This window comes from Apus apus, chromosome 10 (genome assembly GCF_020740795.1).
Source record: "Apus apus isolate bApuApu2 chromosome 10, bApuApu2.pri.cur, whole genome shotgun sequence".
NCBI lineage: Eukaryota > Metazoa > Chordata > Aves > Apodiformes > Apodidae > Apus > Apus apus.
Window position 1 is genome coordinate 10,061,735 of NC_067291.1, and position 24,198 is coordinate 10,085,932.

Here is a 24,198-nt window from a genome sequence, read left to right on the forward strand (position 1 = left end):
CATGTGATTATTAATGTTCTGCATGGCTACATGATAAATAATTGTCTTTGACTTCCCTCATTTTTAATTTAAGTGAAAAAAGACTTGTTGCCCTACGTTTGAGTAGCAGAAAGAGTAACAAGGCACAGCAGAATACAGCTGTTTGTTGTGTTTTGTGGTGTTTATGTTGGATATCAAATACATTTTTACACCTTGCTAAGAGCATTTCTCCATGAAATTTTTAAGAGGAAAATGTGTTGTGATTGTGTAAAATATGATGCTTAATTATTCTCTTTAGTAAATGGCATACTGGGAATATGGGTCTGAGGGGTGCCAGCCAGATAGTGCAGCCTTGAGGAAAGCCTTGAATGGATGCATTTTTTCACATCCAAGGAAACTGTGTGATGTTGGCAGCAGAAAGGACTGGATCTGTCATCATTGCCTGGAGCTGATAACACAGGGAACTTCTGGGCAGTGGTCTCAGTTGCAGGTTCTTTGGACTTCAAATGGAACTGGCACCTGGAAGGACCCAAAATTAGTCTATGAATAGGAAAGCAGACAATTTAGTTAATGATTAATCCCCCCACAAACCCACCCCTCAAAAAAAAAACCAAAACAAAACCCAAAACAAAGAAACCCAAACAAACCAAAACAAAGAAAAAACCCAAAACAAAACAACAAGAACAAAAAGAGAGGGAGGAGAGGGGAAAAAGCAGTGTGGCAGTCAAGGCTGAGCACAGATAAATGGAGTTTAACCATTTATAGGAGCCTCTCTGGGGACTGTGGTAGATTTTGGAGGTAGCCATAATGTGACTCTGCAACTGGCTGAAACAAAATTATCTGCAGCAAAATTTGATTTTCCATTTCATTTTTTTATCTATAGCACTGAATTGGTTTTCAGATAAAACAAGTGGAAGAAGTCAGTTTTAGAACAGAAAGTTTTTTCACAGAAAGTAACTGCTTCCTACTTTTTTTCCTGATACTATTATTCTCCAATTAAAAAGATTGTTAATAACGAAATATGATCTAACAATTACACCAAATTCTCTTGTTTGTTTGGATTCTGAAGTGGTCCAGTACTGACTGGGTTTGAGTCATGTACCTCTTCAAAAACTGTCTCACAAAGAGCAGGTAAGACGAGTTTAGTTCTTGTCAAGTGACTTTTGTTTTCATCAAATTTTATCCTTCCTTGGGGGTAAAAGGGCTTGTGGTTTTTAGTTTTTTTAGCTGTAGTGGCTAATTCTCTGAGTTTTCCAGCCCCTCTGCTCTCTCTCCCTCTATGGGATTCCCCATCTCAGCATTCCTTGCAGTGCATTGGTATTATTAATACTCTAACAACTCAAACTAAGAAATAGGCCTGCACTGTGACAGCTGCCAAGGCGTGTGTGTCCCATACCCACTATATCTTAACAGTGTCTCTGAAGGATAGGCAGGTTAACAGGCACATGTGTGAGAGTAGTTCAATGCCAGACATGTTTGGTAGAGCAGCCATCTTCTGAATTCCCCAAAAAATTATGAAATGGATGCTAGCTATGGTATCTGAATGTATGTAAAGACCTTTAATATCCCATAATACGTAACTACCCTAAAGTAATTCCAACAATGTAACTGGTTGATCACATATTTTAACTAAATACTTGTGTAATTTTAAAGGAGTATTTTTCCCAGGGTGGTCATAAATTGCAAAGATAGATAGCATTAGGCAATTACCATTTTGAAGAATAGGTGTTGTCACCATTAAAACTGGGTACTTAGGACAGATAATAGCAGTGTCACATTCATCACAGCATCTGAGAGACAGGATGCAGTGAGAAGGCTACTAATGCAGAAGGGGTTTAAAACTGCCATAAGATCTCTTGTAGTCAATACTGGTGCTTTACATAAAAATGGCCTGATAAGGTAACCTGTCTGAGCTCAAATAATTGGAGAACAATCAAATATGATAAATGATTGCCAAGTGCTGCCATTTTCAAAGTAGAAACACAAACTTTACAGAGCTAAGACAATTCACAGAAACTTCAAGGGGGTGACCCCTTCAGATTGTGTGATTCCTTACGATCAGTCAGTGTAAATGATACCTGATATTTATAGGCAATAACAAGTTTATTTTCAATACATGCAAAACCATCAACCTATATGTGGTAGACACAGTCTATACTAAGAAACAGAATTATTATTTAGAATAGCTACACTAATCATAGAGACTCCCAAAAAATATCATCACACCACCATCTGTACTCAGCAATTGCAGTTATTGTTAACTTTGCTCACAGTCAAGGGTGCCCTGCACTGTGGCTAATGATGCCTGAGTGAAATTCAAATCCAACAAATTAGCAGAGTTGGCATTTAAAGTGAAGTATAATTTTGATTCTATAATACAAAATTGTTATGAATGCTGTATACTTTTCTGTTCAGGAAATTTCCATGAGCTCACATGCAGCAGGGAGAAAATATACCTATTTTTTTCAAAAAGAAAGGAAACACCTGTTTGGGGACCAATTATGAACTTCATAGAACTGTCAGTCCTAATTACTAAATAACTACAGGATTCTCATTTAAGCAAAATCAACCATACTTGAAAACTAAACTTAGAATGTAAATGCTGCAATCATTCATAATTCATCCTGCCACAGTGCACAAAGCAGAGCCTACAGCAGGCCGTTTTTAAATTTTTGTGGAAATTAATACAGACAATACTAGATTTTTAAAAGCTGTTAAGGAGAAATAGATCTTTTAAAGGTACTACTTTTTTAATCCAACATTTTTAAACCACTGTTAAATTTGAATACATCTGCTATAAAAGAATTAGCAGAAAAAGCAATATTATAAGCAGTCTGTCTTTGAGAAGAGTGATCTACATTTGCTGGTTAACAGAAATAGTGGTTCATTAAAGAATGTTGTATTATCACTTGCAAGACCTGTACTCACTTGTAACTGGTAAGTTAAATCTTAAATCTGGCAGTAGATAATATCTACTGCCCATACATTAGTGGAATCAATGATCCAAGGTAATCCAAGCATAATTTCTCAGGCAAGCTAACTGAGGGCAAGACCTCAGCTACAGCTCTCTTGGGGAAGAAAAGACTCTCAATATCAATCCTTGATTTGCAGTTCTCAGCCTTTTTGCTGGCTAGAAGGACCATACAAATTAGTTGTCTAAGCTTAGGCTGGGGTTTGCTGCTGTTACCTTATCAATGGAGCCTCATTATAACAACTGAATATCAATTCATGTTGCTTTGGTTTTATGTGAAATTACTTTTTGTTCTCAGATAAATGCCACTGTATGCATGAATAAATATTAACCCCACAGAAAATTGGTTACTTAGTACAACACATTCCAAAGCAGCAACCTGATGGTTTATACTGTTATTCACTTATCATGTGCAAGGTTTAACTTGCTGAGAAGTTTAATGTCTGTGGTATTTCTGTGTACCAGTACTAAATACATTGTAAGCCACTATTAATCCTGTGAGTAGCTTGGGAAAAAAAATGTGGGGTAAAAAAATATGTGAATCAAATCTAGTCCTTCTTTGTATTTGCAAATTGCTTGAACAGATTGTGAGAGCTGCTTATTTATTTGCCATCAGTTATTCTTTATCAAATATTATGGTGAGGATAACTGAGCTTATTGATTGATCACAATTTTTTTGCTGATATTTTAAATATAAATATGAATATCAGATAGTCCTGAACATATAATAATTTCATATGCCATCTGTGTGATCCATCACTTGAGAAAATATCAATTCCCTGTGCCTTAACCCTTTTTCAACACAAAATGTTACATTTCCCCAAAAATTGCTTTCCACAGACATTTCTAGCAATAAACCTGTTATTCAAGTGGATTCTACACTGTCTAACAACTTGAAGTCTGTCTGTTTATCTCTCAGTGAGAGTGCCCAAACTAATGTCTATCAGATCTTCTTCAATAAACACAATGCATATGCAGGGCAGGAAAAGCAATGCTTAAATGAAACTTAATCCCAAGTTTTTAAAATCTGCAAATTATTTGAACTCTCTTACTGGTCACTTTGGATTTCATTAAAGAATAATAGCATGGAAAAAATCATAAGCCACAGTATTCCTTCATAATTTGAAAATATAACATTACAGATAATCAAATTTAATTGTCCAGAGGTTCAAGGAACTGTTTCCACAGAATATAATTTATATAACAAGAAAGAAAGCCCTATAGTCCATTTAGAAAGGTTAAGGGTGAGGAAGTGGGAATATAAACTATGCTATGCAATCAAATTCTTGACATAATTGCATTTGGTTTTGTGTGCAAAAGCCACATAAAATCATGCATTCTGAGAGTAATGTTTACTTTCAAGAAGTCTTCCTGCATACGTGTCACATTTTAACACTGGCTTGCAATTAAATGAATGGCAGATGATCCTTAACAACCCCTCTCCTTTCAACTATAGGGAAAGGAGAGAGAATAAGTGAAAGGGACCTATAGGTTGGAAACTAAACCACACAGCTTTAATGAAACATTAGTGATGAAAAGGACTATAATGAAATATGTACAAATATACACAGATGTATACAAAAGCAATATCACATTCTGCCAATAACTCTCATGTCACCACTGAGGCTGCAGGGCAGGCCCTGGAAAAGTCCCAGAGTCGACTCCTGGAATCAGTGGCAGAGAGAGGTGGATGCAAGAACCCATGGATTCAGGAACTCATGAATCAGGATCCAAGGCAGATGAACAGTCAGAGTCCTCTCAGCACGTCAGCCATGGATGAAGAGAGCTTGACCTTCATAATCTCAAATGTATTCTAAATATGATGCCTATGGGACAGGATACTTTGATCAGTTTTGGTCACCTGTGTCATCTGCTCCTCCCCACAAGAGGGTTTCAGATGTGACCCCTTTATTCTCTTTTGTTTCCAGAGCATAAGACGTTTTTCAGAACCAAGCAGTGGCCTTGGTTCTGCACACCATTCTCCAGCATTAACTATCAAACATCAAACATTATCAGACCTAGAAGCAGGCACTGACTGACAAACATGCTGCAAATTTCAGCAGATGAAGCTACTTAGAAGAGACTTAACTGAAAAGCAAAATTACTAGAAAGAAAATTGGTTCTATCCCTGGCTCAAACCAGGAGATTGTATATCAGAAAACATAAAAGAAACTATGTAAAAGTTCAAGCATGTTTAAGTATTTATGAGTTGTTTATTAATATTTTATTAACTATTGCTGGAAAGAACAGGAAAAATGCTGCTCATCAATTCAGAGAAAGTAAGTGATCTTTAGTGATTTAAGACAAACTTCATGAAATTATGAAATGTGCTGGTTGCTATGGTACACAGGCTTTTCTCTGATGGAATAAATGAAATACACATTGCATTCCCTTGCATGAAGAATAGAATTCCTGTTGGATTCTTTCGAGTTTGTCCAACTTTTTTCTTCTACAAATTTAATGTCCTATCTTTACTGTTTTTACTGGATAGTATTCTCTGCTCATGATAAAAGTGCATCCAGCAATTGAATCACCCCCTTTTCGAAATTGAACAACCCTGTGATGCACTTTTAAAAAGTATCTGTTGCGTTTACAGCAGTTGAACTATGACAGAACTGGAAAGATTGTGAAAAAATATTGCTATTTCTGCCAGCAGGAAGTGTTTCATGAATATAAAAAGTGTACAGAAAATAGAGCTCAAATTCATACTGTACAGGGTATTTTTATCACCTTGCATGTAATACATCATAATCTCTCCCTAATTTCTTTCTTACTTTACAGAAGATACATTTTTGTGAACCATTCATAATAATAATAACTAAAACAAATAGTGGTTGTTATTTTGGCTGTGGTTGTTTTAAAATGCCAGGTAAGTATAACAAATTGTGCTGTTTGGCTGTGTAGACTCCGAAACAAATTCTCAGTGAAGAGGGTACAACTGAAGTTACTGAAACACATCAAATCATTTGTGTGACTGGAACACTAAAATCTGATTGTAACCTAAGAGATATAAAGTTGGTAGAAAAAGTCAGAGGATGGCATGTAATAATAAGAGCAGTTAAATGCATAGACATCTCAGAAAGGAAGAAACTGGAATATTATCTATAAATGTGTTAGCAATGAAAGTCCAAAGGCACACCTTTGGTAGCATGTACAGATCATCAAATCCAACTGAATGAGAGAGGAGCATACCCTTAGCACATAACTGAAGGAGAAATGTAAGGGTATGCATGGGTGAATCAGTTTGGGAGAAAATTGCTGGAAGTAGCATGCAAACAGTAATAAGAGATCATTAAAGTTCCTGATAGCTTTCTATTAAAAAGCCGCTTTCCCAAATTAGGCATTTTTGGGTGTTTTACCTGAAACATTTATGGTGCACAAATAGGACAATCCCAACCATGTTTCAAAAAGGGAAAATGTTTCACTAGTGGAAAATCTGATTAGGGCCAAAAGAAGTTACAATGTATGAATGAAAATGTATAATCAAATGAGGATATTGTCAGCGAGTTTTGGTAGGGCTAAAGGGCAAGCCTGAATATTTTCTATAAAAGTGTAGATATTTGTGTAAAATACCTACCACTAAGAGAAATGAATGAGCTGAAGTTTTGGAAAATCCACACAAAAATAATGCAAATAGCCTGTAGAGCTGCTTCAAAGAAATGCTTGAAGACAAGCAGACACAATGTTACTCATCCTGGGATGCAGAAAACTGGCCAAAATACATAACACAAGACCACATCTTTAGAAAACAGCAAATGTATGTATCCTTCAGGCCAAAGCATGTCTTGGAGATATCCAAACAGGCTGTCAACAAGCCAACTCACCCCTGCATATACTAGACCTATGGCAAAGCAGATTTCTAAACAATCTAATTTATCCTGCCAAGAAGTTTGATAAAAATTAACTGGAGGATCTCTGTGATATACTACAGTCTTGACACTGGTGTACTCATGTAATTGTAGATAGGACTTTAATATATAGAAGAGATAGGGGTTTTACTGATGTGTTGTTCACTAGACTTTCTTAAAGTTCTGGACTAGCTCCTCTCTTCCTCTAGGCAAGAAGATTGAAATGGGCGATTTTCCTCTTCAGAAATCTACCGCAGTTTTCTGCTTCTGTCAAAACTCCGTACAAGGCCTGGAATCTGTACTGGGATTGTGGGTAACTACTGTTTTCTCTGTGTATTTATGCCTTTGCTTTGTACATGTAAAGTAGCCCACAAGCAGACACAGAAAAGGCTAATTTTAACAGTGTAGCCTGAAATACGTTTGTCCCCCTTTTTTTTTTGTCTCTCTGTATGCTCAGGGTAGGACTACTGGCCTCCAACTATAATGCTAGCATGCAGCTTGTAGTTCAGGGCTTGTCATCTAACTTGTCAAAGTGTAGATATTTCATCTAACATGGTGAACATCTTTGTTCTGGGATCCTAGCTGCCCCTTTTTTCATGGTCCTCATCAGATGATTAATGTTGATGAGTTTATTTAGACCGCATGAATCAGTTCATGTCTGTGCTCATTTGGGTTTGCAACAATTGTAGGACAAAACATATTTGTAGGCTCATTTACCTTGAAATATCTCCCGGTTCTTACACATACCAAATTATTTTTTAAATTCATCTCTTGAGAGATGCTTTTTCTTGGTGTCTAGTTCATTAGGGTAGCTAATTTGTCTGCTGCAATGAAATGTAGTCCTTTAAAAAGTTTGAGAACAGACCATTTTGAGAATTATCCTGGTATTTCTGCATGAAATTTGCCTGTGGAATTTGGCGAGAATATTTTAAATTAACTTCATATGTTGGCAGGTTTTATTGTAAAACGGCTCATATATGAGCATTTACTCTTTGGATTATTAGGTACACTCTTTTAAAATAAGACAGGATGGTTTGTTGCCTTTTTTCTGCTTTAAGCCCTGAATATGAAATAAGTTTTTACTTCCACTTTTGTACCCTTTTTTAACCTTAAGTATTATCACAAGAATAACAAGCCATTGTGTGTCGTTATCTACTTGGAAACAATTCTGCTATTTATGTCTAGTTGCATTCTGCAACCTGAAGCAATTTCATGTGCATTCACTGAGCCTAATTCTCTAGTATTCTAAGTTTGATATAATCAGAATAATATTTCAGGACAACTTTGCTTAAGTGCATATTATGATACTTACAGGTAAGTAAAATGTACATTAGGAAAGAATCAGACATTTCAGTTTTCTTTGCAAAACTTTGTTATATTTCCTTTTTTACAGATATTCTGTCTTCTGCTTACTTTATATATTTATGGGTTTCTGTTGCAACTCTAAGAACTACACAGGTCAGAATTTTTAAATGAAAGCTAAAATTGCCAATCATTATTCTGTAAAACTGATCAAGTTTTTTTTCCCTGATATCACAGCACATAGAGATTAATTTCTATGTTGCTTTTCTAAGTTGGAGTACATTAAATTAAACGTAAATATTGCTCCAAAAGGAATTCTGTTTGAGACACGGAAATGTAGCTAGAAAATTCAAGAGAATGTGACCATTTTTTTCCTGATACCAACAAGGAAAAGTAACAAGTGAACAGGTATTTAAATTACAGACCTAAGAATTCTGCCATCCCCACATAAAAGCATGGAGATACTAAAATTTTCTGCTTACAGATTAGATTGTCTGTGGGACACTTGTTTCCTGTTTAAAGCAGAGAAAGTTTTGATCAGTTTGAATTATTATGAAGATGAATATATAGATTGTAAAATCATGCAAAAACGAGGTCAGCTAAATTTTGCAGGAGAAAGATCACATCAAAAACAACATACAGTGCAGAAAAGGTAAAGCCATGCCATGCAAAGGTGCTCAAGGAGCAGGACAGGGACAGAGTTACAAAGCCTAAACCAGGTTATCTGCAGTAGAGAGAAAGAAAAAAAAATTCTCATGGGAGATGAAGAGTCCTGGGGCAAAACCAAGAACCTCACATTCCACTGCAGTAACTATCAAAAAGAAAGAGGGAGTGGAACAGCAGCACCTACAGTGTTTTCAGAATATTGAGAATTCCAGGAAGCAACAGGCTATCTGTCATATGCCCTTAACTGCTTCACAAGCTCTAGATTTAAATTCTCTGCAGGAGAACAAACAAAACAAAACAAAAGAAAACAAAAAAAACCCACCAAAAACCAACCAACCAAACAAAAAGGCTTCTAGATTTGCAATTGCACAATTAGATCACAAACCAATTCAATTGCAGCTGAATCACGGGACCAGCTGCAATATGAGCCCCAGAAATATTTATAATATTACAAATGTTACATTAGAGAAATATAGCCGAGAGCTGGTGATATACAGCATGTGTACTCTGAGGCTTGTAAGCAAAACCAAGCTGTTAATAAGAAGTCTGTGAAATGAGCAGCATTATCTCCTTAGCCTGTAACAGCTGACAGGCAGGAACACCTTGCTGAGCAACAGTGTAGCAGGAGAAAGAGCAATTTGCTCACCAAGTGCCATCAAAAGTACTCCAAACTGAGAGGACAACAGCATCCCGATCTGATGAGGATCATCCAGTCTTCCAGCAGCCCTAATAGAATAACTGAAGCAGGAACAGGCAGATCTTCAAAGAAAAGGTGTTGTTACATCATCTGAAACAAGCACAGTGTGGATATGCCTCCAAACAGGAACAGTAACAGGTTTGGGTAGAGATTGGGGTGGGCTCAGAAATATTTAATAGCAAAGTATAACGTTGTAATGAATAGCCCCAGAGAGGCTCTTGCCTGCTTTGCTAACATTCAGAAATGACCATTTTGTGTTAAATTATGCAAGCTCTCCTGCCACCTGACAGTTTTCTTTATCTGTGGTAAGTACCTTCGAAAATTAGTAACCATGGATGCTTCCAGGAGGCATTTTAGTTTACACTGAACTTACAGAATAAGGCACTTTCCAGGCGTTAATTATCAGAGCAGATAATAGTTTTATTTTAGGTAATGGAAAGGGCAAGGAAAAAGTTATGCAGTGCTATGACACCAAATTACAATGATGTCAAACTAAGAAAAGAAAGAACACAAGGCTGAGTGGAGAAAAGCTCATAATAAGTGTCCCTGCTTAGAACAGTCAATTCCTCTGTCCATCCAAACCCTACGAAAGGTACCAGGAGAAGTATCATCACCAGTTAAAAAGCACCTTAACATTCTGGGCTCAATTCACTTTCTTGTCAGTAATTTGCATCCACATTCCTATATCCAAGGCAAGTGCTATCCATGAGGCTGCAAAGCAGGGCTCCACCAGCTTCTATTGTCAAAGCCCTGTTAAACTCCATGTGGAAATAAATGCTGATTGAGGAGTATGAGCATGTCTCAAGTCTCCTGGTTCTCACCTGAGAGAAGACTCTGATCTAATTCCCACTTTGGTAATGTTATTTGTACATATTGAAATAGTATTGACAGGAAAATAATATTTTCTTCTCTCTTCTTTCACCCGCAAATAACTTACAACTTCATAGATCAATGATGAGAATTCAAATTCACTCAGGCAGAGGACAAAACTAGACCTTGATTTCCTACATGCTTCAAAATTTACCTTGCTTTTAGGATACTGTAAGAGGAAAGATTGATGAAAATTACTCTGGCCCATTTGTGACTCTTATCCTGAAAATACCCCAAAAACTATTTAGCAAAATAATCCAAATCTTTAACTATCTGAGGGTGCTAAATTAAGCTGCATCTTTATTGAATTTAGGGCATGAAATAAAAATTCACACAGCTTTTATCTACAATTTTGTTTAAAGGGAACCAAGCGTAAATTCCAGGCAGTTTAATCACTCATATGACAGACACATATTCACAGTTTGTAACAGATATTCTCACGAAGCAGCAAGACAGGGGGAACATTCTATTTTCCAGTAATGAATGTTCAATTGAGATCATTTATGGGACAGTAAGGGAAGTACAAGAGTATAGTGATTGACAGATTTCTGCCCCATGCAGTCACTGTTATTCTGTAAAGGGGATTATAGGATACAAATACACAAGGTGACCTGGCTCCAGTATTTTAGGACAAGAACTGTCATCAGAAAGCTGGAGGTGCTACAGTCTACTGAAATGCTCTGTTCAGACAACCTTACACTGCAGTGAAATATGAGTGATTTGTTGCCAAATGGGAATTTCAGCAAAAGGTATCTTCTCGGTACCCTCAGTGCCTTCTGCAGGCAGCCAAGAGCTGGGTGGTGATGGCAGAACAGATAGAAAAGGATCTCTCTCTGGCAGTATTGGACCATCCCAACACCCGGAAGCTTAGAGTAAAGCTGGTGCTGAAAACTACATTCTCCAAAAAGGATTCTCCTTCCTCTCTGATAATCGTAGTGGTGGGTTCACCTTGTCCAGCTGCCAACTACTCTTTCACTCCCCTCCTCAAAAGGACAGGGGAGAAAATAAGATGGAAGATCTGAGTCGAGATAAGGACAGGGAGATCACTTAATTATTGTCATGGGCAAAACAGACAGTTTGGGGAAAATTAATTTAATTTCTTGCCAATTTAAAATAGAGTTGGATCAAGAGAAACAAAGCAAAAAAAGACCTCCCGCCCCCCAGGCTTGCTTCAGTGCCTCATCCCTGACCTGTCTCCCTCCTCTCTCCCTGAGCTTCACTGAGGGGCTCAGCGGTGCCTGGGTGGGGCTTTCGGTGAGTCGGCGGGAAGCAGTTGGGGCAGCTGCGGCCTCTCCTCACAGAGAAGACCCTGCAGCCCCTCAGCTGCTGGAACCCTGAGGTGTAAACCCGGCACAGCCAGGGGAGAAACAAGACTGCAGAAGGCAGCTAAGCACGGTGGGCAAAGCTGGTGAGGGGAGAGGTGCCAGGTGTGCGAGCGAGCAGGGCCTCAGCCACCTGGACACCCACGCAAAGCCCTGCCACCACCTCAGGCACAGCCCTGCCAGCTGGGCCTGGCTCGGGAGAGCAGGGACAATGACATAAAATGCCACTGCAAAATAGTGGCCAACACTGAGTCCATTTCCAAAAGCAAAGGCAGAACAGGGAGCCTTAGCATTCCAGCATGTTTGGAAGTGTGGGGAGAAGTGGGGCTTGGAAACCTGCAAGATGCCACCAAGAAAAATGGAAGCTGTGACAATGCTGAGGAAAATCCCCCACCAAAAGTGATAACACAGTGACAGACTGAACCAGCACACATGTTTATACAGGAAAGAGTGCCCAAACAGAGTGAGAAGGGCTGTGGAAAAGACTGTCCCTCTGTGGGCTCCGCTCAGGCAGGCAGAGCTCAGAAGGGCAAATGTCAAAGGCTCTGGATCTCTGGTGGAAAAGGAAGGAGAGAAGATTTTTGAGGTAATATCAGGTCAGTCCCTTTGCTTGTGGCTTGAAGCCAAGCTGCTGTTGAAGAACCTGAGAAAAATGTTTGTCACCTGAGGACTTCCAGCAGAAAAAAATATTAGGATATATTAGCATCCTCATCCCCTCACAAGTATTGCTTTCCTCTCTAGCAATCCCACTCCTTATTTGTAAAGGAACTGGTACCTGGAGAATGCTGTGATGATTTACTTAATAGGAAATGCTTGAAGATAGGCTGCAAAATAATTTATTTTCTATATGCTTTAAGCTTTCACTTATTTTTAAATGGAGTATCTTGATTCTGAACTCAGGTTAGAACTACCCAAATCATCAGTTTTGTCGCTTTTTTGTTTGGTTTTTTTTCTTCAGTAAAAATGATAGCATAACAAAGATTCACACTAGATACTATGTTGCAACTTCCATAGTCTAATATTTTCATAAGCAATGGCAGCAAAACGTATTTATATTTAAGTTTCAATTTTAAAGCAAACTGTCTCTGATGCTGGCTGAAAAATCTGCAACGAGACAAAATCAAACCAAAGGATTTCTGTCTCATCAAAGGGAAAAACTAGGGCTGTTTTCGATAAACTTGGGCCCCACTTGGGAGTGAGCCTGAGTTGTCTGCTCTAACTCTGCAGGTGCTGGAGAGGAGCAGCGGCACTTCCCAGACGGTCGTTCCTCGCCTGGACAGGACAGGACCTGCTGTCCCTCGGGAGCCAGGTGAGCCGAGCGAGGCAACCCACGTTCACACAAAACGGGGAAGTTCGCCAGGATACAAAGCAGGGAAAGTAAACCGATTTACTTTTCAAAGGAAAATCTCTGCTTGATGCCTTTCCCCGCAGCTGAGCCAAATGACTTGTTTATTGATTGCTGAAGGCATTTGCACTGTCGGCTGGAGCCGGGGCGGGGAGTGGTTCGGGCGGCTCCCGGATTCCCCGAGATGCGGCCGAGGAGCCCCTCAGGGCGCTCCGTTACCGCCACTGCCCCCCAGCCTCGGGCGGGGACCCGCCGGGGGAGCCGGAGGGACCGCAAGGGACAAAGGTGGGAGGTGAGGCGCGGGGGAAAGGCGGGAAGGAGAGCGAGGAGAGGTGCACGGTGGAGAGCGGGGACGGAGAGGCGAAAATAAGCAGGCCAAAAAGCCCCGAGCAGCGAGTGGGGCGAGGGGTGCCCGGAGGCGAACCCACGGGGCGGGCAGGTGCGCGGGGGCGGGCGGGGCCGCCCGGCGGACAATGGGGCGCGCGGGGCGGGCGCAGGTGCGGGGCGGGGCCGCGGGGCGGGGTGTGAAGTGCGGCCGCGCGGGGCGGGCGGGGCCGGGAGCCGCGGAGTTTGCTGCGCTGCCAGCCGCGCTCGGAGCCGCGCTCTGCTCTGCCTCGTCCTGCCAGCTCGCCGCAGCCCCGAGTAAGTCTGTTTGTCTGTCTGTCCGTCCGTCCGTCCTTCCCTCCTCCCGGCGCCGCGCACTTGGCTCCAGCCGCCGCTCCCCGCAGCGCTGCTGCCCGGCGCAGAGCAGGGATGCTGGGCGCTGCGCGGAGCTGCGCGGGGCGGGTCTCGCCTCCCGCCCATTGTTTGCGGCGCCCCTAAGCTGGGGGAGGCGCTGGGGGCTGAGAGGGGGCGGCTGCGGGCGTCTTCGTGGGTGTTTCTGTGGGTGTTTTTTCGAGCCCCGGGCTGAAGGTCTCCTGCGGGTCTGGCCGCTGCCGCTGGTACGTGTCTCTCCGCCGGGCACTTCGGGCATTTTGGAGCTGCTGTTGCTGTTAATTCTTCTCAGCTGTTTCTACTTCCCAATTATTCTCTCAGCTGAAGGCTCAGCCCTTTCTACTCGGTGAACTGAGGGAGTATTTATTTATTTATTTTAAATTGTATCATCCCCTTCTTGATTGTCTTAGAGCAATACGCGGGCACGGTGTTAAAGGTCTCTCCGCAGCGTCCATAGCCCCTTTGCCGTCATATGGCGTGTGTATCTAGAGCAGAGTAAATCAGTGATATATGAAGCAAATATATTCTCTCTGACTAACAATGTCTCGCTGATTTCAGCCACCTGCGAGCACCCTTTCCTCTTACAAGTCCGTGTCCTTATCACTTTGTTCACTGCACCTACAAAGGAGTATTTCTTTAGCTGTGCAGGGTAGTAACAGTTCAGAATTTATCTCATGTAAGAACTGGTACAACTCGTAACCTTAAATTGCTTGTATCCATCAAGTGATGCTGGGTGTTAATCTCGGTGAACCCAACATACCTGACTGTCTTGGATGCTGAATGCTCTTTGTTTGATGGTCCTTGATGGACTTGATAAGTGCATTCGTCTGTTGAGGTTTAGAGTTTTCTAACCCCTGGGAGCAACACGTTCTGTGAACACCTCTGCCTAAAGTGGATTTCAAAGGGAAAATACATTGTATGGAACTGGTGTTGTGATTATAAAAAAGTGATATTTAATTTATTTGAAGAAAGAAGAAATCTTGAAATAATTTATAAAATGAGATATAAGGTTTTGACAGGAATAAAATATTTGCATTATCATCAATATAGCCATTTAATCCCTCTTTGCTATAGTAGCAATTTGTTAATTTTCTATTTTTATTGCATTTTCCGTAATTATTTTCTATGTATTGAATTCCTTTTATTTCCTATCACTGTAGATATTGATCCCTAATCCAATTTTTAACAGCATTTGTAACTACATTTCAGTTTATGCCCTCATTTAAAGGAAAAGAAAAAAATAATAGGCAGTGCTCTTATTCATTTCACAACTTTGAATTTAGAGAATTCAGGCACTATTGATCCCTTTATTGTTTGTGCTTGCTTTCAAATGTTAATATAAGCTGGTCCGTTTCATGCAGGTCTTGATTCAGAAGGTTAAATAAAAATGCATTGGCTGCCTTTAATGATGATTTTAGCTACTCCAGCTGTGTGTTCTGTAACTATGATATGATATGAGTTGTAAGTCTGTACATCTTTTCTCTCCTCCTCCTGCCCCCTCCTCCCTCTGCTTCTTACATATTTTTCCACTTCACCAAAACATTTACTAATCAGCAAACCCATTTTTCACATAACTCAAATTTGGTTAAATATGGGGCTTCTCAAGATTACCATGATATTTAATTTTTTTTCTTCCCTAAGAAAAGAAAGAAAGGAGTTAAGATGTGTGTATGGAAAGATTTAATCGACAGTGGAGAACCAGAGATTTCTTTCTCTTGGAAAAGAACCCTTACCAATGTTTATTGAATTGGCTCGTCTGCATGAAGAAAAGAACTCTTGTTTTGTTATCTAGCAGCTGTAGGAAGATTGACAGCTACAAATTGCAAATCTATGAAGGATCTCTCCGTAACAAAATTTTTAGTTCATTTAGATAGTTATCTTACACGTCTTGTCATTTGCAAAATTATATAAACAAGACCAGTAAGTTTGTGGGGAAGATGTAAATGCAGTGAATATACTGTAAAGATTCTGAAGCTCTGTGGGATAATTAGTAGCGCATGGTCTTGCCTAAAATATGACATTAATACAGTTAATTCAAATATAAACATGCCATTGTACACACTATACTGTAGGGAAGAAATACATATTTTGAAACATGCTAGCTCTCTCAAAGGAACATTAAGTGTAATCTTTTTTTGCAAAGATAAAGAGAACACCATTGATGTTGTGGCGTGCTTTGCATTTTTAAGCAGAATCTAATGAATTACAAACATTCATTATGCTACAAGCAATTGCTGGAACTTCTCAGGACCCCAAAATAGAGACTTACTTGTATACTGATACTTGCATGTTTTCTGATTATGGTTTGACTGTAACAACAGAAATATTTTTTTTAAAAGCTATTGTTCTGAAATTACTTCTCTGCTAGTGCAAAATCTTTTCTTGGTCATCTTCTATCTTGTAAATTTTGGTTTAAATACCTCGGTGTCTTCAGGTTATGGAGCTTTCTGTTGGAAAGTGTGGGAGGGGCTGGGAGGAGTCTTTGTTGGATCTTGGTAGAGTTAAGGATATATAATCTACTGAGGAAGGTCAGGCTCACCAAATGTCTGAGAAAAAAAATAGCTGAAATTTTCAAAGGTCAAAAAGAGCAAAGTGCTAGCTTTAAAGGACATCTGGTATAAGTATTGCTTATCTTAACATGTCAAGATGCAAAAAAATATTTCTTGGGCTATGTTTTTGTCTAAATGTTTACTTTAACAATTTCTTCTTTCTTGAAGGCAGTATTTGTAACATAGTTACTGTTTTTCTAATGCTATTTCATTCTCTGTGGACTTGGAAACGAGCCAGTGGAAATGGGCTGTATTTATAGGCCCAAGTCAACTTGCAACTTTTGAATGCCTCATTTCATGACTATTCGTGGCACTGCACATCGTGGACTATCACTTTCCAAAAATTGATTTCTTTGAAATATGTGGGTCTTTGGAATTCAGTTTCATTTTACCTTCCATGCAGTTCCCATGTATGCATGGCAGAGGTGGTGGTTATGGTCAGCAGACAGGTAGCATGGATTATCTTTAGATATACATAGACATCACAGCTGTCTGACCACCAGCACTGTAGGTTGACATGCTTTATGGTCCAAAAGGCTGGCTGGCTTGGGTCAGTACAGGTGAAACCAGGTGTTTCAACTACATTGATTATCCCTGATACTCCATGTGATTCTCCTTGAATTAATTACAGCAGGACTGGAGTGGTGATTGTGACACCTGTACAGCTGCAGGAACTCTAGGTCATAAAATAAGTCATAGGTTTTATCTGAAGTAATCAAGTATTGTTGATTCTCCAAGGAGGTGCTTAATGCTCATTTCTTTTCCAGGCAAGAAGGCAGTCAGTAAGGGTGTCTGTTATGTGGGGAGTGCAGTTTTAATGGAGAAAACTGTATCTCAAATTATGGTGATTTTGTAGATGATTTAAATGTGAACTAATGTAAGTAGTGTCTAGAAAAACCAGAGAAATCTTAAATGTAATTATAAATCAAAATAGGAGAAAAGAAAGATGCAGTGTTCTTGAAGGCTGATACCTGGCAGTGTTTCAGGGCTAGACATGAATGTTTTTCTATGAAACAGTTAAAGAATTCTTTCTTTCCTGAGGGTGTAAACTACCTGTTTCTTCTCTTGTAAGCTGATGATCACTGGGCTTAATAATACAATTCAAATAGTTGAGGCAAACTTTCTTTGGCGAGGAAGAGTCATTGCATTTCTCAACGTGTTCCACTCCTGTGGCAAGGCTGCAAATGCAGTATGTGCTTATGATGTTATTAGCCAGGGGGCTTTTCTTTTAGGTCAAGTAGGAAAGATCTCCACTTAGAAGGTATGCTTTTGAGTCCTTTCTTCCAGAATCGCAGGATTCCTCTTGGTTTTCCAGTAGTATTTTTAAGCAGCTTCAGTTACATAGTCTTAATTTTGTTTCAGTAACAGGATCTCACATTTCAATCTCTCTGACCTTTTTCAGTGAGGTTTGCTTCCAGTGACACCACCCTGCCTGTTCATGAGATTTTAATTCCCTATACAAAGTCAACTTCTGTCTGTCTTCAGTCTGTCTCTTCATGTTTTGGTCATCTTCCCTCAGTTCTCAGAAATATTTTGATTGTTTAAATCCTTACCTTTCCCACTGACACACCACTTCTGTTTCCCTTAGTCTATCCAAATAAACCAATTCCCTCTCAACCGTTTGGTTTGCTCACTAGCTCTAAGATCTATTTACACCTACAGGTTTTTCTTCCACTTCAAAGCTAGTCATGTGGCAGCACATGTTTTCTTTCTCCAGCTGTAGCCGTTATCTGTAACTCTAGTATTGCATTTCTGAACTTGAATTTTCATGTCACTAACACTGCACATGAAGTTGTCCCTGTGGAGTGAGTTCATCCTGACAAGTAGTATTGCTGTGGAAATGGGTGGTCCATCATGTTCTTGAAAGCCAGCAGAATTGATGCTTAGGGACTTGGATTCTGTGTGAGTGAGAGAGCAGAACCATTGTACAGATCATCTAAGAGACATTTGTGGTCCTAATTTTCTTAGTTAAAAGGTTACCTGACACACTGCTGATGGATTCTATGTGCTCCTAGAAAAAAAGAAGCAGTCTTCTTGAGTTAACAACCTGTGACTTTTCCTTGCTAGTCTTCCAAGGCTCAGAATTCTCCCTTGAGATTTATCCCTTTCTACAGAGCTTGGTTTTTATCTACAAAATCAATTAGAATACTCTTTGTGAGAGCCTGAAGTGCAAAATTCTGCTCTGTTACAGCTGCTCTAGAAAGTAATAGTCTAGCTCTGCAATTTCTTCATGGGTGGTAGGTAGTGTCTTGCTAGCTCATCATGGGAAACATTACTGTAGTTCCAGTACCAGCCAAGTTTACAAAATCTACTTTAGAAATACTTTAACCTCATTTATTTCTTGGGGTAGGGAAGAGAGTGAGTTCTTCACATAAAATGAAAATGCCCAGTACTGAGTCAGATGTAGCCAACTGGAAAACGTCAGATCATAAAGTTCAGCATTTTTGAATTGGGGTTGAAGAGGGCAAGACCCACTTATAGTTTGCCTTTTCAAGCAAGTATTATTTATTTTTTTTTTCAGTTTCCTACAATTCAGCAAACAGGTGAATGAACCTGTCTAAGATTGTAAAATTAAAAAGAAAGATCACCTCATCACATTTCACAAAGCAAAAGATTAAGATGGGACATTTCAGCTATAAATTACATAAACATTAGCATGAGTATGGGAGTTTATAGTGCAGGGTCTAGAGAAACGATAAGTCCCTTTGCTTCATACGAAACAAAAAGTGAAAAATCCCAGGATATGAACAGTAGTCACAAAGTCAAGTATCCAAAACTTGTCAAACCCAGAGCTTAGGTTTTGTAGACATCTCCAATTAAATCTTTCAATTGCTTGGTATCTTTTTTTTTTTTCCCCTGAAGTGCCCAGATTGAGAGATCTTTGAGTTATCCAGTATCCATCCTGTTCTGTGTGTTATCCCCACAATTTAAAGAATATTATTGTGACTTTTCTAGGAGATCAGAAGTTTCAATAGCCAAATCTATTTTCTTGCAATACTTGACAGCTTTTTAATGAATTTTTCAGAGTAGCAGTACCACCTGGGCTCATATTGATACCCTGCAGCAGGTGCAAGAATTAAAGCTTTGGCAGAACACAGGAACAGTTATTGGTCATATCTGTTAAGCCTGGATTGAGGGCTGTTCCTTCCATTTCTGTTGTAGAGACAGGATTTGAATCAGCTCTCTGGAGCAACTTCCAGTTGCATATGTCAGTGAAATCTTCCTTTGGTCATCTGTCTCATTCACTGCAAACTTCTTAGCTTTTACTAGAAAAGAGAGGTTGGGGATTGTATATAATCTGTTCCCTCCCCCTAATGAATTGCTTTAGACAAGAGCAAGCAGGCTGAAATTATCAGCAGGCTTTTCACTCCTGTCTTGTGAATGCATAATTATCTGATATTTTTTATTATTATTGCTTTGTGTTATTAACTTTGTATGTTATTAAACGAGATAAAGGGATTGTGTCTGCTTTCTTAGTCTGTGAGCAATGTTTGAACCTTTAGATCACCAGGCAGGTTTGTACCACCTGAACTGGTGAAGTGTTAAGGAGAATAGATGGTTCTGCTTGAACTATTTTAGTGGAGAACATGGTACATACTTTGCCAGATCTACCATTTTTCTGTTATTTTCTTCAGCAGTCTTGGATCCTGTTCAGGTCTGGAGGAGTATTTCAATTCATCTAAATTCACATCCTGATGACTGGACATCTCTTTCCAGACCTGCATGTTCTTTGCTCTAGTGCCCAACATAAATCTGACCTGGCTTCTTCTTCCAGACTTTTCCATTGCTCACCTTCCTCTTCCCAGGTTTTTGTTGTGTTGTGGGTTTTTGTGTTTGTTTTTTTTTTTGTTTTGTTTTGTTTTTGTTTTTTGTTGGGGTTTTTTTACATTCCCAGGCTTCTCTAAACATCTTGCCCAGCCACTGATTTCTTTTAACAGCCTCCTTGCTACCCCCTCCAATACAGGTTCACTGATCTCACTATTTCTTTATTGCTCTCATTTTTACTTCCCACACAGTCTCACTCCTCTGCTCTATAGTCTGCTTGCTTCTTTTCTGGTAGGGAGGCAACTCTAGTTCCTATTTGAAAACTAAAAAAAACAAACACAGTACGCACTTGTCTTTATAATTGCTTGAGGTTGTGAAGAGAGAAGCTTTACCTGCTCATTGCGGAGGTAGCCAAAGCTCTACTGGCCCTAACGAAATTAAAAAATAAAGTAAAATAATAATAATAATAAAATAACCCAACCAAAACAAAAAAACAACTGTGGAGGCTTTTGCCACGTCCCTGAACACATAAGATAAAATATGTTAAACACATGCTGAATTTCCAGAGAACACAGCTGTTAGACTCTAAACCCATACTGAGAATTTCACACACTTAGAAAGTAGATAAGCTTCTCTTCTTCCACATGAAGAATTTGCCTCTGTCATTAGGACACGTTAGAAATGTTATTGCTTTGATCAAAATGTTGAACTTTTGCCATCAATGAAGGAAAGCCTTCAGATTTTCTCAGGAAAACATGACTTCTCCATGTTAAGCATTTCCATTTTCTCTTAGCACACTTGTGTATAGCAAACTGTGAATTTTTGGTGCAGCATTTATTGCAGAAGCATAAAGAAAAATATTTTTTACTTTCCCCTGTGTAAAATGTCAGCACAATGAAATTTGTGCCAAACTGTCCCTCTAATGGCATCCTGTAATGGGAATTGTTGGGCAGCCTTAGTTAGGCACATGGCTCGTATCCTGCTTTTGATGCATCACAGATAGTCTGGAGTATATTTGTGTGTGTGGATTCCCAGGTCTGCTAGGATGTGCCCGTGTTTGTATTATTCAGCACTGCATTGATATGAAAGCTAGTTAAGAAAAACAATGTGAATCAATGCAAGCAGAGTGCTCAACTACTAGGTCTCCTGCATATGAGGTAGTTAAGAATTCCCACAAAATGCTCCTTTACACAGTATGCCTGTGTACACAATTACGCCTGTGAATATACAACTAGCATGGCTACAAGTGTATGGGTGAGAGGGAGAAAATGCATGATAAAGTTGGCATCAGAGATTTCGGTAGCAATCCAACTTCAGATGACTGCGCTACTCACAACTGGAAGAGGTAAATATGTTGATGGATAGATACAGAGAGTGAAACAGATTGGTATGTATGTAGGTATTTATCTGCTTGAAAATAAGATGGAGCGAAGATAAAATGCAGTTAAATCTTAAGCACTGTGATCTGAGAAGTAACACATGCATGGTTTGGCCATTATCACAGAGTATGGAGTTTCTGAAGATGGCAACTGATTGCTAAATGGGAATTTTTTAAAAATTACAACTTAAATTTGTGTGTGATGAGAGGAAATACATAATTTTCATGGGGTTTTTTCCCTTTATTTAAACTGTAAAGGTAGAACTCTTCTTATCTGTGCATTATTTCAGTGTGCTGTGAGCATCTAACAGAGACGCTCATTGAGAAATTGCTGAAAAAGTTGTTACCACTTTGTTTTCTGGCAGACAGTCTATAATCCATTTTGTGAAATGAATTTTCTTGATTGCCTTGCAGCATATGCAAAGTACTTAAAAATGTCATAATTACCTCTCTGAAGATCCGGGGAGTGAGGAGGGAGAAGAGAGACACAAAAGAAAAGAGGCAAAAATTCAGCTTTTTATTCTTATGCAAGCAGAAAGGAAATGGTACTGTACAAAAGCAGCACAAAAGATGTAACAGCAATGTTATAATGAGAGTAATAAAGTTTTCAGAATGCTGGGTAGTGGTTGTGCCATGGTGGAGAGGGTCGGGGGAAAGCATTATAGATTGCTGTCTAAAACATCAAACATATAATTGTTTCTATTTAGCAAGCTAAACTTAAACTATTCAGTGCACTTGCTGTTTCCCTTTCACTTGAATCTAAATATTTGGGTTGTCAGTTCTGCAGGCCTCCTAAATGCTTGCTGAAGTCAATGGCTGTCCTTCTCTGCTTCTAAGTCCACTGTTCAAAATTGCTCAAAAGATTTTAAAAAAATATATATATTTAATTTCTACTACTGTGATATTTGATGTGTTTTAGAATGCATGTAAACAATTGTCGTCTCTGGCTTTCCACACAATTTACAACTTTCTTTGTTACCTACACTGAAGCAGGGAGAAATATTTTTTCTATGTATTACTGTGCTTGGCTTATACCTAATCTTAAACTATTGTTTCTTCTATGCTAACTTATATATTTTGCGCCAAAAGCATGCTTATAATATTTGTCAGGAATCTGTGGAGGGCAAAGATATAAACTGGTAGCAAGCAGACGGGGTTTCACAGAGAAGTGAGAAAACATTTTGCAAGATTCATGGTATGAATTAAGCTGCTGGTTGATTAGTATTTGCAGCCATTTTTCCAACCACTTAAGAAAGGCCTATGTGCAGTACAATAAATCTAGTGATCTTAGAGGCTGATTTCCTGTATGTTAGCCTCTTGATTTCTGAAATGTCAGTAGGGCTTATAAATCAGAAGACTATGCTTGGTATTCTGGGTAGTGTGCTTTTGAGGCCAGACTGGAGGGAGCATCAGGATTGGTGCCTCTCAGCTGAAACACTCAAAAATTGTCTGCAGAAAAAAATTCTCTTATTTGGGAAAAGACTTTCTCGGTCTGTTGCCAGGAGGTGTCACTACAGCTCAGGAGGAACTGTTTTGTCCCTTGAGACACACTTCAGTAGTTTCAAGGTCTTGTATAAGTGCTGGTGTTATCAGGTGCAAGAATGCACTGCCCTTTGTCGCGTGTCTGAAGAAGGAACACTGAAATGATGCAGTCTACTGATTGATATCTAGGCAAGTAAAGAGATGATGCTAATGTTTGCTAAGTGTGTTGTCCCTCAAAAATACCCTCACTATAATGTTACTGAAATCTGCGTACAATGTGATACGTGTATGTCCTTTCTTTGGGGAATTAGTGCTTACTCAGAGCTATCTGATGCAGTCGTTTCTGCTGCCTTGATCCTGTTCATCTTTCAGGGTTGTAGAAGAATATCTGCAATCACTGATCAAATGTCTTACACTAGCATTAGCATAGCAAGATACCTGTTGAAAACTGAGGGTGAAAGTGTCAGTCTGAAGGAGATGGAGCCATGAGTAGGTTTGGGAATCATATCCTTAAACGCTACTGATACCATTCTTTCAAAACATTTTAAATAATTTATTTTAATGCATGAAATGCTTTTTATTCTCAATCAGTTTTGCACAGCATATTATATGTATTTTATACAGCCTGCTAATGAGCTGAACATTTGTTAATTATGTGTGTGTGGAACAGCATAGCTGTTGAATTATGCAAACTATTTTTATTCACAATTAACTCCTTCTTTTAACTATATCTGTCCTGGTTGAAAATGTATCCCTCAGGTTCCTATTGCTAACTTCTCTGTTGTCACTTCATTATCATCAATCTTAGAGCTTTGGTGCTTTGAAGAGTCCACCTGAAAGTTGGAAGAGTTGGCTAGGCAATAAAAAAAAAATTAAAACAACTGTTAAAAGGCAGCTTCCTGTGTCACAGAAAACAGCTGTTGGGAATTTTATATTCTCTGAAATAATAGTAATAATAAAGTTTGGAAGTAGAGTGTAAAATCTGTAATGGTGCGCTTAATTTTCTTTCTTCAGCTCTCTGGTTTGTAATTCTAATGTTTTTTTACTAAATATTATCCCCCTTGATGTAGAAAAAACAAAAAAAGCCCTAACCTACCCAAAACTGAAGTTGTGTTATTTACAGCAAAATGCTCTGTTATACCAGATCAGTCATGTAGGAATTGGAATCTTAAGTAGGTATAGATGCACTATTTCCTGAATTTATTACCCTTACAAAAAGTATAGTAACTAATAGTAAAGCAGAACAGCTGGGGTTTTTTACCTTGAATAGTATAAAAAAATTGAAGTGCTGGTGATACCAGTTGCTTACG

General features: G+C 39.1%; 1 protein-coding gene across 6 annotated transcripts in view; it reads left to right on the forward strand.

The window, feature by feature from the left end:
• The first annotated feature begins 7,015 nt into the window (after positions 1–7,015).
• The window catches only part of SEMA6D (semaphorin 6D), a 224,244-nt gene continuing 207,061 nt past the window's right edge, over positions 7,016–24,198 (forward strand). For all 6 annotated transcript variants that reach the window (XM_051628018.1, XM_051628014.1, XM_051628024.1 and 3 more), the window contains exons 1-2: positions 7,016–7,111; positions 12,883–12,964. The gene's annotated coding sequence lies outside the window, so the exon portion shown is untranslated. The remainder of the gene's footprint in view (positions 7,112–12,882; positions 12,965–24,198) is intronic.